Source organism: Syngnathus scovelli, chromosome 9 (genome assembly GCF_024217435.2).
Source record: "Syngnathus scovelli strain Florida chromosome 9, RoL_Ssco_1.2, whole genome shotgun sequence".
NCBI classification, from domain to species: domain Eukaryota; kingdom Metazoa; phylum Chordata; class Actinopteri; order Syngnathiformes; family Syngnathidae; genus Syngnathus; species Syngnathus scovelli.
In genome coordinates, this window is record NC_090855.1 from 3509395 (window position 1) to 3525633 (window position 16239).

Sequence of the window (16239 nt, forward strand, 5' to 3'; positions counted from 1 at the left end):
GGCGACTGTGACAGCTTGTCCGCCAGTAAAGCGTCAGATACACAAACCCATCAGCGCTGATCAAACCTCATTGTGATCCAACCTTAAAAAGTACTATTTTTAGATTTATTTTTTTCCCTTGCACTATTGTTGCCGTGCAATGGGAAGTCACGCGGATAGTGTGCGAATGAAGAGAGGCATTTGATGACATGACAACAAGACGAGGCTAATCAAAGATTGCGGCGGTTGCAGCCGTGATGATGATGATGCGGGATAAATGCCACTTTTTGCAGGAAAAAGAAATTCACCGTAGATGTAAAGACAGATTGACAGTCAGCTATGGAGGCAGACATCCTGCCCGAGGTGGTACATTTGCATCTTTCCTTCACCGTCTGCACGTTCTGATTCTGTTTGAAGTTCCCTTTTTCAGCGATGGGTTTTGTTAAGTCTTTTCAAGTTTGTTCTCCCTTTTTTCTCACTTGTCAAGACAAGATTTCTTTAATCTTCTCTACCCACTATCGGCAAGGGAAAAATATAACTGTTCTTTCAGATAACGGCAAATTGGGGAAGGTAGAAGTGTATTGCAATAATGTGAGTTTGCGTCGATTGGATCGTTTGGAATTGGAGACAAAAAAAAATTGGATTCCTTCTTTGACCTGCAAAATGGAGGAGGGCTTTCTCAGGAATAGGTCCAACTCTGAATTGAGGGTGATTGGTCTGTCTCTGCATGTCAGTGACAGGAGATCAGTCCAGGATGCAGCCTGCCTTTCACCCCAAGACAGCTGGGATAGGCTCCAAACCTCCTGACCCTCAACGTGATAACCACGATGGGAAATGGAGAGATGCACCAAGAGTAGATAACCAATAAAACAACCTTTCCTAAACTTGCCTACAGCACCAATTAAAAAAAATAAATCAGGAATTCAAATTGTGATGGGGGACATTGTCGAGGAGATCTCGGAATCCTTGACCATTCGAGTTAATCTCATAATAATGGAGGTCGATTTACCAGCTTGTGGTTTGCTGACGGAGGGGAATCAGCACGCTGGGGGGAAACCAAGCATTGACATTAAATTAGCGCTGCACGCATCACACACAGGAATAAACGATATGAAAATAAAACTAATGTCGCGAGCACGAACAAGGAAGACGTTTTCCCGCCAAGACTTATTATCACCCGATAGTAGTCAAACATAAACGACACAGCAAATGGAGCCGCATGATCACTAATTGATCAATTGCCTTTTAAGGAGTCATGAAATAAATCTAAATCCTTTCCGTACAGCTGAAATCAGATGATAGTGTAAAATTAATATTGCGAGCGCTGAAGGCTGACAAATTAAAAAAAGGTTCCAATCTGTGCTTCACAAAAAGAAATAATCTACTTTTGATTCATATTGACGGGGGAAAAAAAAAAAAGTCTACACTTCTTCTGATTAGTAATTGTGAAGTGTTATGTTGACCAATCACGATACAGTATTCCTGATATCACCAATCAGGCATTAAGCCACCACTGTTTTTTTTAACGTCCTTAGATACATACTCCGTGCTCTGATTTGCTTTCTATTTCCCGGACTCTATTCATCTAGAACGTGTTCGCTGATTAGACAGTAAAGGGTGAACATTTCCAACAGCCAACGATAGCACATTAAATTACGTGTATGCCGGGAGAAGCGGGGAAAAGGCTCTATAAGTCTATTAGACTTTAGAGAGCTTCTTAGTCAAGGTCAGTCTATGCATTTGGGCGACTGTGCATATGCATGTACCGAGTGTGTGTGTGTGTGTGCGTGTGTGTGTGAATGTCAAATACAATACTGCAGCCACACCACAGCACAGTAAAACCATTAAGCTTCAGACAGAAGTGCTGACTGGAGATTAGCGGTGCTAAATCTCAGTCGGGCGGAAGAAGTCACTGTGCTTTCTAAACAACATGCGGGATATGTCAATGTCTGGGACTTTTAATGCGGCAACCATTTTTTTTACTTTTATTATTTTTTTACAAAAAGTGCAACATGTTGATTAATTTTATGTATTTTTTAAAAATTATTATTATTTTGATTTTTTAAATTATTTTTACATAATTTTTATTATATAAATTAAAATTAAAAAATAAATGTATTGTTTTTTTGAATTTTTTTTAAATTAGTCAGCGAGGCAAAAATTTGTCAATTACAATCAATCAATCCAGCTATTTTAAGTCCTTAATTGACTAGTCCCCTCGTATAGTTTCACACGAGTATCTGTGGCAGTGGTTCAAACTCTCGGGCTCAATACATCCTGCCTGGCAATTTTCTGTTAGTGATCAGATGTTTGGCGGGATCATTCATCTCGAGTTCCCCGCGACAGCTCAGCCAGGAGGGAAGGAAGACGAGCAAGACAAAAGAGAGAGTGAAGGAGCAAGTTGGAAGGCATTTGGGGAGAAAGCGGCAGATAAGCAGCCTGCGTGAGCTTCCTAACCACCAGCTGACATTCTTCATCTGGAGTTGCCGCGCCTGTTTCGCCATCGGAGCACTGTGGGTTTGTCTGACTACATGAAAAAAAAGAAAAAAGCCAGGAGAGGAAACAAAGCATTTTCTTAGAGCGCCGCCGCCGCCGCCATCGGCTTTCTGTCTGACTTTCTCTCATTTCTCTCTGTGTAATATTATTTCCCTCCTCTGTCCTGCTTTTATCACCCCCACCGACTCCCGACATCATCAGCAGCATCCAACAAGCACACACCCAACAGTTTCTGTCTCGCTCGAAGATGCAGAGTTGGGAGCAAAAGGCAGGAGACAGACAAGATAAAAGATGCTTCCTGATTCTTCAGCTCTCAGCTACTCCGCTGTCAACCGAGAAGACAGCTAGTCAAGACACAGAATTTCCTGCCCAAAGTATCCCGCGCTGGAGCTGTCGCTAACAGGCACGGATAGGGGGGGGGGGGGGGGGGGGGGGGGGGGGGGGGGGGGGATGGAGAGATGGACAGGTAAGCACATACATGATAAGTACAGGGAGAAGGAAGATAATCCTGCATGTCATCCTGAACCTTTGGGCACAGCATTATTATTAGAAGGCCTCAAAGGGGATTTCAACTTGCACAGAAACATCCAAAGAACCTGTATGATGAACTTCTGGAGCATGCCTGGCTCATGGGCACCTTGACAGAAGGTATCTATGCATTGGAATTTAAACAGTTCCAAAACTATTTTTTTGCATCATAGTGTGAGCTAACAGAATTTAGTAGGATTTGATATGTCATCGAATACTAATACAAGTACCGATACCACAAAAACTTATGAGTCAATAACAGAAAATGTACAAGTACAGAAAACCTTGAAATACTTGAAATCTCAATACTTGCCCATTCCTACAGTAGACAAATTCAATAATTCAGGATTTAGCTTCATTTCTGACTAAAAAAAAAATTTTGTTTTTCGGAGTCTCTATTGTAAATGGTTCCAAAATACCGTTTCAGCACACTAGGCACCGGTTGCATTGATATGAATAGCTTGCGTATAGCGGTACTAAACATTCTGCTCTCCGTTGATTGGTCAACAGAGAATTGAAATAAAAATATGCTCGTGGAATACTTCCTAAGCACATTAAATTCCATTCTCAACCGCTTATTTATTGATACACGTATACAGCAGTTGTTTTATGGTAGATAAAATGGCGGGATTCACAATACACACTGCTGCAATTACTCTGCCCAGGTTTATTGCCTGTTGTTGTAAATACGCACTCGGATATTTTTGGAAGCATTGCCCAATAACAACGGATATTTATTACCCAATGAACCAATGTCACACTTACACACACTCTTCCATATCATCTTCGGAGGACGTGTCACAGCTTGCAGCGTATTGCCCTGCCAATTGCCTTATTTAGAAAAAGTGTCTCCTTGCAGACATCAAGCAGATTGTCAAGTGTTGATCTTTATTAGCTGATGCGGCGGCAAATATTCACAAAGCCAGACACCAGACGGGTGGTCTCATGGCTGTCTGGCTGAAATGTCACTACCTCGCTTTCATACCAGAAATATCACTTGTAGCATCAATTTCGACTGACTCTCCCTGAGGGTACGTTTCTTTATGTATGAAAATGTTGGACACTGTAACGTTCTCAGACATAAGGTCAATCATACTAACCCATTATAAATATAAATTTTAGAAGCAACATGCATCTCGTGAGATGCGCTAAATAAAGCCGCCTTGCCTAGCCTTGGTAACACAACTGAGTACACACGTAGTCCGTCTGTCGCACAATCAAACACGCCACGTCACGCGCTGAGCTGCAAAATCCACTAGCAACATGAGTCCCTGTCATTGTTCAGCCAAAAGAGCCTCAGTTTGATCATGTATGGGTTGGGTGGTGTCAAACATGAGGCTCGGGTGCTATTTTTCGGTCCACAGGATGATATTTTGTGCCCCCACCCTAAATTGACCTTTTTTTTTTTCATTAATTTTGCATAACGAGGACAATAATACAAAACAACTGATATAAAAACTCCCAAACACTAAAACACACCAAAGTGTCGGGGCCAGAACACTAAAAATTGTAGTACGAGACGCAACATCTAGTTTTCAGCCTAAATCCATTTCCTTCAAGATTTTTTCAACATCTACGCAAAAGGAAAACAATCATGCCAAAGTCCAACTCCAAATCAAAAATGACATTCATCAGATAAATTTAACATTTTCTGACATCCCAGTTTAATAACGTGGCCCCCATGTGGGCATTTTTTTTGCTTTTTCTTTTCTCTTTCAATCGCCCGTGTTACGATAGCTCAGGGTCATGCCATTTTTCGACAATCTAATTTTGAATGGACACCATTTTTCCTCTTCTTTCTACTCCACATCAACATCATTTGTTTCATTTGATGTGATCCTCCTGGCTGAGGAACATCTCTCCCTGCATCACTCGTCCAAGCCTTCAGGAAGTGGCCTCTGGAATGATGTTGCAATGTGTGTCCATCCTAAACCCCACGAGGCTCGTATAGGAGCCCGGGCCCTCCGTTGTTATTCCGCCAACTTTTTTTTTTTTTTTGCCTCTGAGCCTTCCGCGGGTATGCATGAGCATGTGTGCGCCATAGGTGAGTTTGTGCATGTGTTAATTGTGACTACGTGCAGCTTCCCCGTGCCAAAACTCGGCTTCCGTCTATTGTGTCTGCTCCGGTGTTTGGTGGCTTGTGGGCATCTGGCCGCTTTAGAGGACAATGCGGAGCGAGACAATGCTTGGAGAATTGATGAGATACTCTGCAGTACACAGGGATGAGGCAGCTAGCATGGACTTAAAGCTCCACGACTCTGAAAATCTGCAAGGCTTTGTGCCGTTTTGCATTGTGCGAGAGATGTGAGCTCTTTGTTGAGACATGAAGCTGTATAGTTCACCCGAGTGCTGAAATAGCAACAGATCCCAATCTCGGCAGGACAAGCAATCCCGCGACGGGATACGTCCGGCTAATTCCCACTGACCTCCTCCATTCAACAGGAGCCAGCTGGCAACTTGTGCTATCCAAAATCTATTAGTCATTCTTTCTTTGTCACTCCATCCATCTTTACGTCGACGTAAGCCATCAGTGTTTTTGGTCGGGATCCAAATCAATCCGGTTCTGACACATGACCTGAATCATTCATCTCTCCCCCGCTGTCTCTCTCTATCTTTTTCACCTCTCTAACTGTAGGAGTGTGTAGCCAGCTGCCAGCTAGCATCAGTCACATTGTCAGTGCCTGCCTGGCTTTGGGGCAGCTCTTGGCTTAGAGGGCAAGCTCTGGCTCAAAACTTTGCCTCGGAGTCCGACCCCAAACTGCCGAGATTGCGGCTACGACGTTTAGCATGTTTAGCCTTGTCACATTTGCGGAGCAGGTTGAGTGTGCATTACTGTATGAATCGACCGCTATACCACAATACAAACTTGGTGGACATTTTGAAAATATCATGCAATATTTATCCAAATAGAGAAGTATTAATAAGTGTTAAATGTTCAAAAATATATCTATATTAAATATGGTTCCTTACCCAAATGAAATACAAAATAAATTAATGATTACACAATCTAAAAATATAGAATTATAGAAAAATATGTACTTATTCCCAGAAAATTCATGACTTCCCCCGAAATTCCTAAAAACAATTATTAAAAAAATATGATAGTGATCTAACTCTAAAATAATCTAAGCTAGTCAAATTTATTTTTAATCATTCAGCTATTATTCATCAGCTGCTTCTTCCTTGCAACTATTTTATTTTGACAGACAAATCTGTGTGTTAATTCGTAGATCAAAATCCCTGTGAGAAGTTTATGTACTATTTTACTTGACATTCTGAAACATATTCATAAATCATTTTCCGAGCTCTGGTCAAGCCACTGTTTAGCCTCGGGAGAGGAAAAAAAAAATCCTGGCACCGTCCTTGTAGTCATATGACAACTTTTCTTTAAAAATCTAACTATCGCAAACTGTTTAATGTTACCAATGTGTCAAAAGGTCACCCAAAGCTAGCATAACTTTCAATACATTTGTTGGCATGAGCGAGAAACAAAGTGTAATCATGCTTGTGCAGGGTGTTGCTTCAACGTGGATGCTGTCTAATTAAGAGTATCCTCTCCTCGGTGAGACGGGTTCCCAAAGCCCCGGCAGCCATGATTAAAAGACAAGCTCTCAAAGGACTTCCAATCCGCTGCGGATACTTCCTGGATGGCGTCCATACGCAATCAACCATCTCATCTTGACCAGAACGGACGCTCTTTCAACTCTGCGTCTCTCTCCGGGTCCTTCTCAAGTGTGCTGGCTTTTCTCTCTCGTTTCCTTCATCTGTTTACAACCTTTTTTTTTTCACCCCCCCCCCCCTGCCCGCTCTCTCCCTCTCTCAACTCTACTTCTCCCCCAAACAGCCGTTCGCTTCCCTCCCCTTTTCACTTCTCCCAACCCTTCGTCTGCCAAGGCTTCACATCAAAGCCACTGATTGGTTTCTGACTGTTCAGAAGGCAGCATTTAATCCCGCTTTGTGTGGAAAAAAAAAGACCAAAAATAATCAGCATGAATATGGAAAAAGCTGCTTCGGTGGTAATATCCAGCTCGGTAATATCCATATCAGTCAAACTAACTTGGCTTCATTTGACTTGCATACAAAAGGGAAGGCCGTACTTTCCTCCAAAGTCACATTGTGCAGGGATAAATATAGCAAGTTGACAAGGTTGTTGATTCAGGGCTGACATTGAGTCATGCTCGCAAAGCAACAATTTAATACTTTAATTCTCTTGTTTCCTCGCTACTATCTCCACCTTCTGATGTACAGTCCCTTCACCTTGGCTTGACTGCGCCATACAACATTGTTGCCCAAGGTTGTTTAGCGCTTTGGGAGTTTTCATTAGAAACTTTAACTCGTTAGCGCGCTTTGAGTTTGAACTCCAGGAAAAAAATATATTTAAAGACGATTAGTGGCAGACAAAGTTATTTAATGTAAAAAGATATATTACTGTAGAGTTAAGAGGAGTATAAAATATTAAGTTAGATTTGTGTTGAGGTAATTGTTAAGTGGGATTTGAATTTCACTTTGGATGTTTATGAGGATTTTTTTCTTTTTAAATTAAAAGGAGCTTAATTTGAACATGAAGCAACTGGTGGACTCGTCTATTTTCTTCATCGAAAATTATTTACCTCCACAAAAAAATATTTTCTTTTATTTTTGCATGATTGTGTAAAGCAAACAAAACAAATGAGATCACCAATTAGAAATTTCACTTCTATGTCTGCATAAAATTCAGAGGAAAAAGAAAACTGCATATATGAGTGTCTAAAAATAAATGCATAAATGATTGTAACACAATGCTGTACAATACATTTGGCCAAACGCCACTGTAACAATGGAAAAAAAATAATTCCACCCAATTTTGCTGAGGTCTGGCTGACATTCTTTCTAATTATCACCACGGTTTGTCAACATCTGCCACATTGTCCATTTCCTGTTGCTGGTGAAATGAATGAACGCTTTTTATCAATCGTATAATAGAAGATTCGCAGAAAGACTTTTACATATTGAGGGAGGACAAGGGGGAGGGTGCTAGATAGATTCCCCTCTCAAAGATTGATAAAAAGGGAGATATTTCTGTAACTCCGGGCTAATTCTGCAAGTAGCGCCAGATCTCGCCAGGGATTTACAAGGCTGGCTTCAAAACAATTAGTTGGAGAATGGGAGCCATTTAAAAGACAAGGAGACAGATCTTAATACAGCTGTGGGCATTTCCCCGCGGAGGACTCATTTTTACAACCTCCTTACTGAATCTCTCTCTCCCCCTCTCTAGCGCTAATACTCCAAGCCAATCTCCTCCGTCTCATTTCACACAGAAGAGCATTTGATGAAAGTTACCATTGGAGGAAACAAAGAGGAAAAGGGGAGAGGGGGGGGAGGACAGAAAAAGAGTCAAGGAAGTTTTACAGACAAAAGCAATAGCGAGAAAAAAAAAAAAAAAAAAACACGCTCAACAATGCGATCAACAACACATAAGAGACACGGGGCCAAACACACATCGAGGGAGCCGCAAGATATTAAACATCCATCTCTCTTTATGAGGACTGTCTGCCTGCTTCCCTGTGTATAGCGAGGACCAATCAGCGAGTCCACGTGTCCACGGGGACCAATCAGTGTTCAGAGAAGGACTTACTCAGCATGTCTTGGTATGCAGGTAAACGACACTGTTAAGCCTTCCTGGGTCTACGCAGGCACTCAAAGGAGAGGCAACAACCCGGTTCTTGTTAATTAATGTGCTTTGTCAAGCCTGAATTGAATTTTGGACTAATATTACGCTCATTAAGAGGCTTTTCAGGGAGAGCCGATCCGGACATGACATCGTTCACGTTGCATTACACTGTCTCACAAGAACGTTATTGGAAGTGAGACTGAACTCGTCGTGTGCACTCAATAGAAATGGGCGTAAATGCTGACTAAAACGATATGTATATGCAGAAAACTATAGGTATGGACAAAAAGTTGGGGGTTTTTTTACAACATGTTCACATTTTAAGTGTTCCTAATAGTTTTCAGTATCAACAATCTCCTTCTTTAGCTTTAACACAAAATAATGGTCTTTTTTTTTCACAGAAAATACAAAAACTGCACCAAATAGTGATCAGATATTTAGATTTCTTTTTCAATTCATCTCCTTTTTTTTATATATATTTCTTACCAGGATATATTTTCAATCAAATTCAGCAATCTTGCACAGTAGAAAAAATAATTCCGCAAACTCAAACTAACCTAACATTATACTGATAATGTATAGATTTTATGAAAACTGCAGCTAATAATGAGAATTACAGTATTTAAAATATATGTTCTTCCATTGGGATGAACTCAACAGCGCCCCTGTTGCAATTGCAGAGTACTGCACTCTATTTCGACTCATTGATGAGAGATGCAAATCATCAACAGACTCACTTCTTAGCAATCAATCATTCGACTGTTAAACCCTTGCCAATGAAATAAAATGCCTTCCTAATGGTATATAATTCTCCAAAATTCTCCCCATAATAGGCTTGCCCATTAATGTTAACTATTTTCCCGAAAGGCTTGCGATCCAAAGCGCACAGCAGACTCATCAACATACCTGCCATTTGTCGAGTCCCACTTAAAAGCTCGGATGTCACTTGCGCTATCAGCCTGCAGAAAATTGAAAAGCCGAAGCAAAGAGGGGGCTGCAGTTGTCAACTACTCACAAATGCCCCATTCAAGACTCTCTGTATTGGGATTTTAATTCAGAATTTCTGTATTATTTGCATGTTAAGGTGTCTTTTACACTGGGGAGCAATTAAATGATAAAGCGCCGCTGTTGCAGGTTTATGTAAATTCCCTCTGCTCCAGGCTTGTATTGAGAGAAGGCTCGGAATTACAGCAAAGCAAATAACTTCAGGTAATGCATATTATTTTTTTGCTTTTAATTCTTTTCTTCGTTTCAGCCTTTATTTTTTTTAGTCGGTGCCGCGCAAGCAAACATTATAAATAAATAATTAAAGCAATATCGACGCAAGGTACAAGCAGAAAACAAAACAATTTCACAGGTACGTGCATACTCGGAATGGATTGAGTCAATGATAAAATATGTGAAACAAAAGTAATCAAGGCATCCACCAGAAATTGTAACAAATGCTTAATTAAAAAAATGAATTATGTCATTTTTTAAATTTATTTTATTTTATTTTTTCTAAATTCATCTGGAACATTTAGGATATTTAGAGAAAAGGCATCTTTATATTTGTTCTACGTCCTTAGTTTCCTAATTGGGCCTTGTTTATTGGCAACAAAATTAAAGATTTTTTTTTTTTTAAAGCTACATTACGATTTGTGATAACAGAGTTACAAAGGGCACGTCTCATTTCTGGTTTAATGTAATATTGATCAGTTGATATTTCCTGCAGAATGTTTTGGTGTCAGTAAATAAACGTCACTCAAGTCTTTGTGATATTATGCAACATACTTTTTTGGAAACATACAATTTTGCATTTATGTGAGGGAATAACAGTTACAATAGGCGACCACGTGTCAAACCGGTGTGAAATATATCGCCTGTGACACAAATGTCGAAGCACTTGCGCTACAGGTGGGCACTTTTCTCACACTCACCCTGTGAAGGCCCTCGTGTGCGCTTTCAACCTTCATCTTTCCAGCTCATCAACTCCGATAGGAGGGCTTGGTATTTCGCTTTCAAGTCACCTCTGAAACACAAATGAGAAAGAAGGTGATGTGCATGAAAACGGAGGGGTGGCGGTGGCGGCGGCGGTGTTCTCTGACAACTTTAAACTGGCTTAAGATCAATAATGCAACCCCGAGCTACAGTGGAGCTGACAGCGCTGACTGACTTAATTGCTTTGGACTGTCATGGCACACTCTGTAGATGTTCACCGGGTGGGCCGTCCTACAGGTTTGTCCTCTGTTCTTCACGTTACACCGCGTATTAGTAACTTGGTAAGAAGTCTCAATTCGTATGTTCTCTCGTACTGTAGAAGCTGCGAGAATTGTTATGCTTGTGACTAATATTGATCATGAAAAATCTTTTTTTCCTTACCTGGCAAATCAATTTTCCCAATTTGCTAGGAAATTCTATTGTGGAGCTATTCAATGCTGCTCGCAAGATTGCCCATACATGCTGGAGAGAAGCTTTATATACTGAAAGAATAATAGGCGTCAAATCAAGAAGTGGATCTGCCCTAGGCTGTACTACTGCTATCAATGATAAGAGTGAAAAAGATGTGCCCCCCCCCCCCCCATTTAAATCAATGGCGACTCTAAAATCTATTTTCCCTTACATGAGAAATGTTGCATACCTCTTAGTCAAATGACCCTGAGGTTGAACAATGTGGAATTTGAGCCACAATTTTGTGAAAATACTCCTAAAATTGGACAAAAGGTTAAAGCCTCAATGTGTAGCAATTTAAGGATTAACTCCATAAGTAAGACTACATAAAAATTTGTTTTCCTCATTACAGCCACTGGCGGAGCTAGAGGGGGGTTCATGGGGGCACTGGACTCCCTTGGAATATGCTTTGTGAATTTTCCCATTTTTTTTCTGGATTTTATTTTTAACATTTCCCCCATATGAAACATATTGATTTTTTTAATTAGTGTCTGAATAATTTTGGTTTGTTTGTAAATTTATTTTGTTTTGTGGACCAATTGAGATATCCCCGGGAAGAAAGAAATCCTAGCTCTGCCAATGATTACAGCCTCCTAGAGGACTGGAGTAGAACTAAGTCCAGCTCTTCAACTCTTCAACTTTATGTTCGAGTCTTTATCTGGTTGACACCTGTCTGAGTTGTTCGCTTATAAATCATTCAGGTGACACCTTAACAGCGGTATGTGCTCTCTTTTGTTTATATTGCTGTCATTTACACAGGTTTTGTTTGTTTTTTTACACAGAAGGCATTAACAGGCAAATGGAGTCCGGCTGCTTAACATTCAGACAGTCGGTAATCCCAATGTCTTAACAACTGTTGACACGCTCTTTAAAATATGCGCATCTGTGTATGTGTGTCTCGAGCTGTGAAGGAAGTTAGAGGAAACAGTTGGCACCACCGCGTCAACACCCAGCAGTCAAGTATTGATTTTTTTTTTTTTGCTTCACTATAGCTTTTTTTTTTCCTATCATCAGTTTATATTTCACTCGTCCTGCCTTGTCCACCCAATGGTTTCATTTTAACACCTTTGCCCAAAGCTAATGTTTTAGTTTGTGTAAAAACTAAGAAATATAATCCCCAAAAGAACAACCCATTAAATTTGGGAGACGATCCAGAATGTTTTGTTTATTTCTTTCGGAGGATTTTGCAAAAGCTTCTTAACTGTACAATACAGCATTCTACAAAAAAAATAAAAAATTGAAAGGGAAGGCCATGGGCCGTGAAAGTTCTATCTCCCGCATTGCAACAAATGTTAACCAACAACAGTTGTTTCCTCAGGTTGGAGCAACAGAGTGAGAAAACAAAACTCAATACCGCCACCCTCAGGTGATGACATGAACTTACTCACAGCAAGACGAATAAAAACCGTACATACATACAAAGATAGATACATCATTCTGCTCCATAAGCTAGTTTGGTAACCTTGGGAAAAGGAGGAGGGAAGAGGAAGAAAGTGTATGCGTGTGAAACCGACAGAGGGCAGGGGGGCAGGAAACAAACGAGAACGCGTGTGTTGTCAGTCTTATTGCCGTTTCAGCATCTTGCTTGTCAGCTTGTGTCTGCTAAAATGTTGAAATTGACATCTGGGCCAGCAACAAAGACAAAGAGACCCATATAGGAAAATAAATAAAACTACAATGAGAGAGTGACAATAGCAAGTTAGCTAAAAAATGCGCTATTGCGTTTATATTAAATGAACTACTGCTAGCATAACAGCTAGCATAATAGCATTTAGGAGTCACTTCTGGCAAACATGGCGGTTAAAATAAACTGAGCCGTTTACGTCATGTGACTTTCCAAAGCAATTAAAATGAGTGTCATGTGTCACTCTGGACCAACATTATTCAAAACCAGTGTTTACTTTCCCTTAGTCTGATTTGACTAGCACAGTCTACACAAATCCCCTTTGGTGCTGATTTAATTGGCAATTTAAAGATGATGAAAATAATTTTCAAAAATAATTCCTGCAAATTTGAGGCCGTTAGCAACAAAACCTCTCTGATCAAGTTGCCCCTCATGAAAACAAACAGCAAATAATCTCTGGAAGCTTTTGCTTTAAACTCCACACACACACACACACACACACACACACACGCGTGTATATATTTTGAATAGCGAAGCAGAAACAAACATGTGCATAACGTTCACACATGGGGCGATGTGTCTGCGCACGTACCTTTTCTGGCAGAAGATCAACAAATGAATGTGAGTGTGTGTGTTGTGTACAAAGTAAAAAGAACAGCTTCTTGGACAAATCCAGTCTAAATAATCATCCCGTCCTGGCTGTTCAGATCCCAACACTGTGTCCCATGTGGCTTCATTACTGTTGCTGCTAATTAAGCAGCTCCAAATAAACACCATCTTCAGCCTTCATTACCACAAACACAGCAGCAGCGAGCGGCAGCAGCGGCAGAAGCAGCATCAACACATGCTTCAACTGGATAGCTGTCCATGCTGGCATGGATAAATATGCAAATGTTTTATATATTGTTGAAAAGGCAGAACATATAAATATATAATTAATTGCAGACTGATACTCATACTGTTACTTGAATGGGTCTGTTGATGTGAACTTGTTGAATATATTTTTTTATTACAGGGAACATTTTTCTATTGCATTAAAAACTTAGCAAAGGTGAAATCTTAGCTGTTATTAAATTTAAGAAAACATTTTTATCGGTTATTTTAAAATTTAGTTTTACTGGACAAGTATGGAACTACTGAAGTATGGAAAAAATGTTTGACTGGAAAATGGGTTCAAACGTACTTGCGTAATTCCTTTCAAATGAATTTCACCGAGTTGAAGTCTTGCAAGTTTTGCAGAAATCTTACATGAGAACCTCTTGAAAATTTAACCATTGTAGGATTCTGAGGAAAATATTCCACGAGAATTTAGTCACTTTCTAAAACCGTTTGATGATCAACAATATCTGCACTTCTTGACCCGTGTCGGTCACGAATAACGATTTCGTAGCAGCTGGCAACGACGCAGTCGACAACAAAGATCTGCTTTCATTAATTGCAATCTGCAGTTTAAGTGTAATTACAAAAGCGCCGACTTTGCCGGAATTACATCCGAATTATAGAAAGCAAAATGCTTTGAAGTCCCCGTAAATACAACACACACATTCTTTTCAAAACGCGTCTGCCAACATGTGTCTGTGTGTGAAATAATGAGCTGCGTATAAAAACATAAAATCGTATGCGGAAATGGCAGAAACTTCAATTTATTCCTCCATTACGACTCGGAGTTCAACACATAGTCGAGCGAGGGGGTGCTTTTGATTATGAAGCTGTTAAAAAGTGGAGCACAGTGTAAACAACAGGAGCTCCGCCAAACTGAACTTGTACATTTCCCTCCATCAAAAACAGAATTGATTCTAGATGTGCATACAAAGACAAGTCGGGGCTACAAAATGCTCGGGGATGTGAAAACGTTTGAAGACTGCAGTATGGCAATTTTTGCAACCAGGGTTTAGCTTTCACAAGGCGGGAAAGGAAGATAATGTCAGAGGAGATTTGATAAAATGCTGCATAACCTTGTGGCTTAAAGGACACAACACCTCTTTTTCCGGTTACGCTTCAAAACGCAATCTTACCTCATCTTTCTTTTTTTCTTTTTTTCTTTTTTGCAGTCTCCTTGAGCGAGCACCCACTGAAATACAAAAAAAGACAAACACTTATTTGTAGTCACGGTCTGATCTGACCAGTGTGTTTGAGATTTAGCAAAAACAAAACATGACATTCTCTGCAAAGGTTAGGTCAAAATCTATTTTAAATTCTCCTTTTTAAATTCTCCACCCTAATTATGTGAAATTAAAATCCATCAGGTGTTAGGAAATAAAAAATATTTCATTGGAAAAAATATTTGATCCCTGTGTATGGCACCCACGCATGATGACAGGCGGTTCAACTTCAGAGAAGTTTCGGACGATGACCATTTTGACATTGGGTTAAAGACGGGGCCTGTAAATGCGACACGGATGAAAAGCTTCTCCATGGAGCTCAGTGCAAAGTCATTTACCTCCTACATCCCAAAATTCAGTGAGAGAGTAGTGAAGGACATTTCCCCAGGCCTGCTTTTGGCTTCACACGCAAAATAAAAGCATGTGCATGGCAACACATGCAGCTCTCTCTCTCTCATGCCCTTTTATATTCCCAACCAAGTCAAACTATTTTCGGTGCTCTTCAATTCCACTTGCTGCTTAAATTGCCATAAGTCTCCAGGGGACATGACAACATTACCGCGAGGCTTTCAACATGAGATGATAATCTATGAGTTCAATATTTTGTCACCTTTGTACTTGAAAATTACCACACAGAGGCAAGCGAGGTAATGAGGCAAGAGTTTAGACGAGGGGGAATGTCATGTGACAAGTTTTGATTCATACTCAGGATGACAACATTGTCAACGTGTAGCATGTGGTTGCAGCCAATGTGACACAGACATTTATCGTCAAAATGCACCGTGCATGACAGTAAAAGGTTCACATTGGCACACTGTGATGACCTTTTTCTCACTTTTTAAATGAGCAACTAAAGAATCTATATGTCATGGTAAAATATCATATAATCCAAAAATATTGTTTACATATTCTTGTATGTTTGTGAAATCTGTTCAAGAGCAATTTCTTACTAAGTTTGCACACATCCTGGCACCCAGCCACTCCCACCATCTCCCATTTCGACATCCTGTTACTTACTTGAGCTCAGTCACAGAAAGCGCATCTGCCTCTCTCGCTTTCCCTGGGTGAGAGATGGATGCAGGAGTCCTTGGGTGAACTGTAAAAGTGCTGATGTGGCACCAGGCCCACTAACAGCATGATGACGTCTCTATCTGTCTCCCCATGACATACCCCGCCTCACGGAATCTGAGAAAAATATAGACATTTTACTGTACAATGGTCACCAGCTCAGCAGTTTTCAGAGTTTGGTCATGTGACATTACAAGCTGAGCCCTCATTGGTCGCAACTGTGATGTCATTTTCAGGCTAGAAAATGACAAAATGGCCGCCACTAAAATGGCTGAACAGGTGGATTTAGCTAATTAACTCCAAAACTCAACACCACCGTGTTTAGACTGGTGGGACTGTATAGAACACGGATGACTCATATA

The 16239-nt window shown here is 40.4% G+C and overlaps 1 long non-coding RNA gene across 2 annotated transcripts in view; it reads right to left on the reverse strand.

The window, feature by feature from the left end:
- The window catches only part of LOC125975469 (uncharacterized), a 49570-nt gene that overhangs the window by 33026 nt on the left and 305 nt on the right, over window positions 1–16239 (reverse strand). For both annotated transcript variants that reach the window (XR_007483961.1, XR_007483963.1), the window contains exons 2-4: window positions 15827–15994; window positions 14723–14778; window positions 10573–10664 (exon numbers count right to left, since the gene is read on the reverse strand). This is a non-coding gene — a long non-coding RNA (uncharacterized lncRNA). The remainder of the gene's footprint in view (window positions 1–10572; window positions 10665–14722; window positions 14779–15826; window positions 15995–16239) is intronic.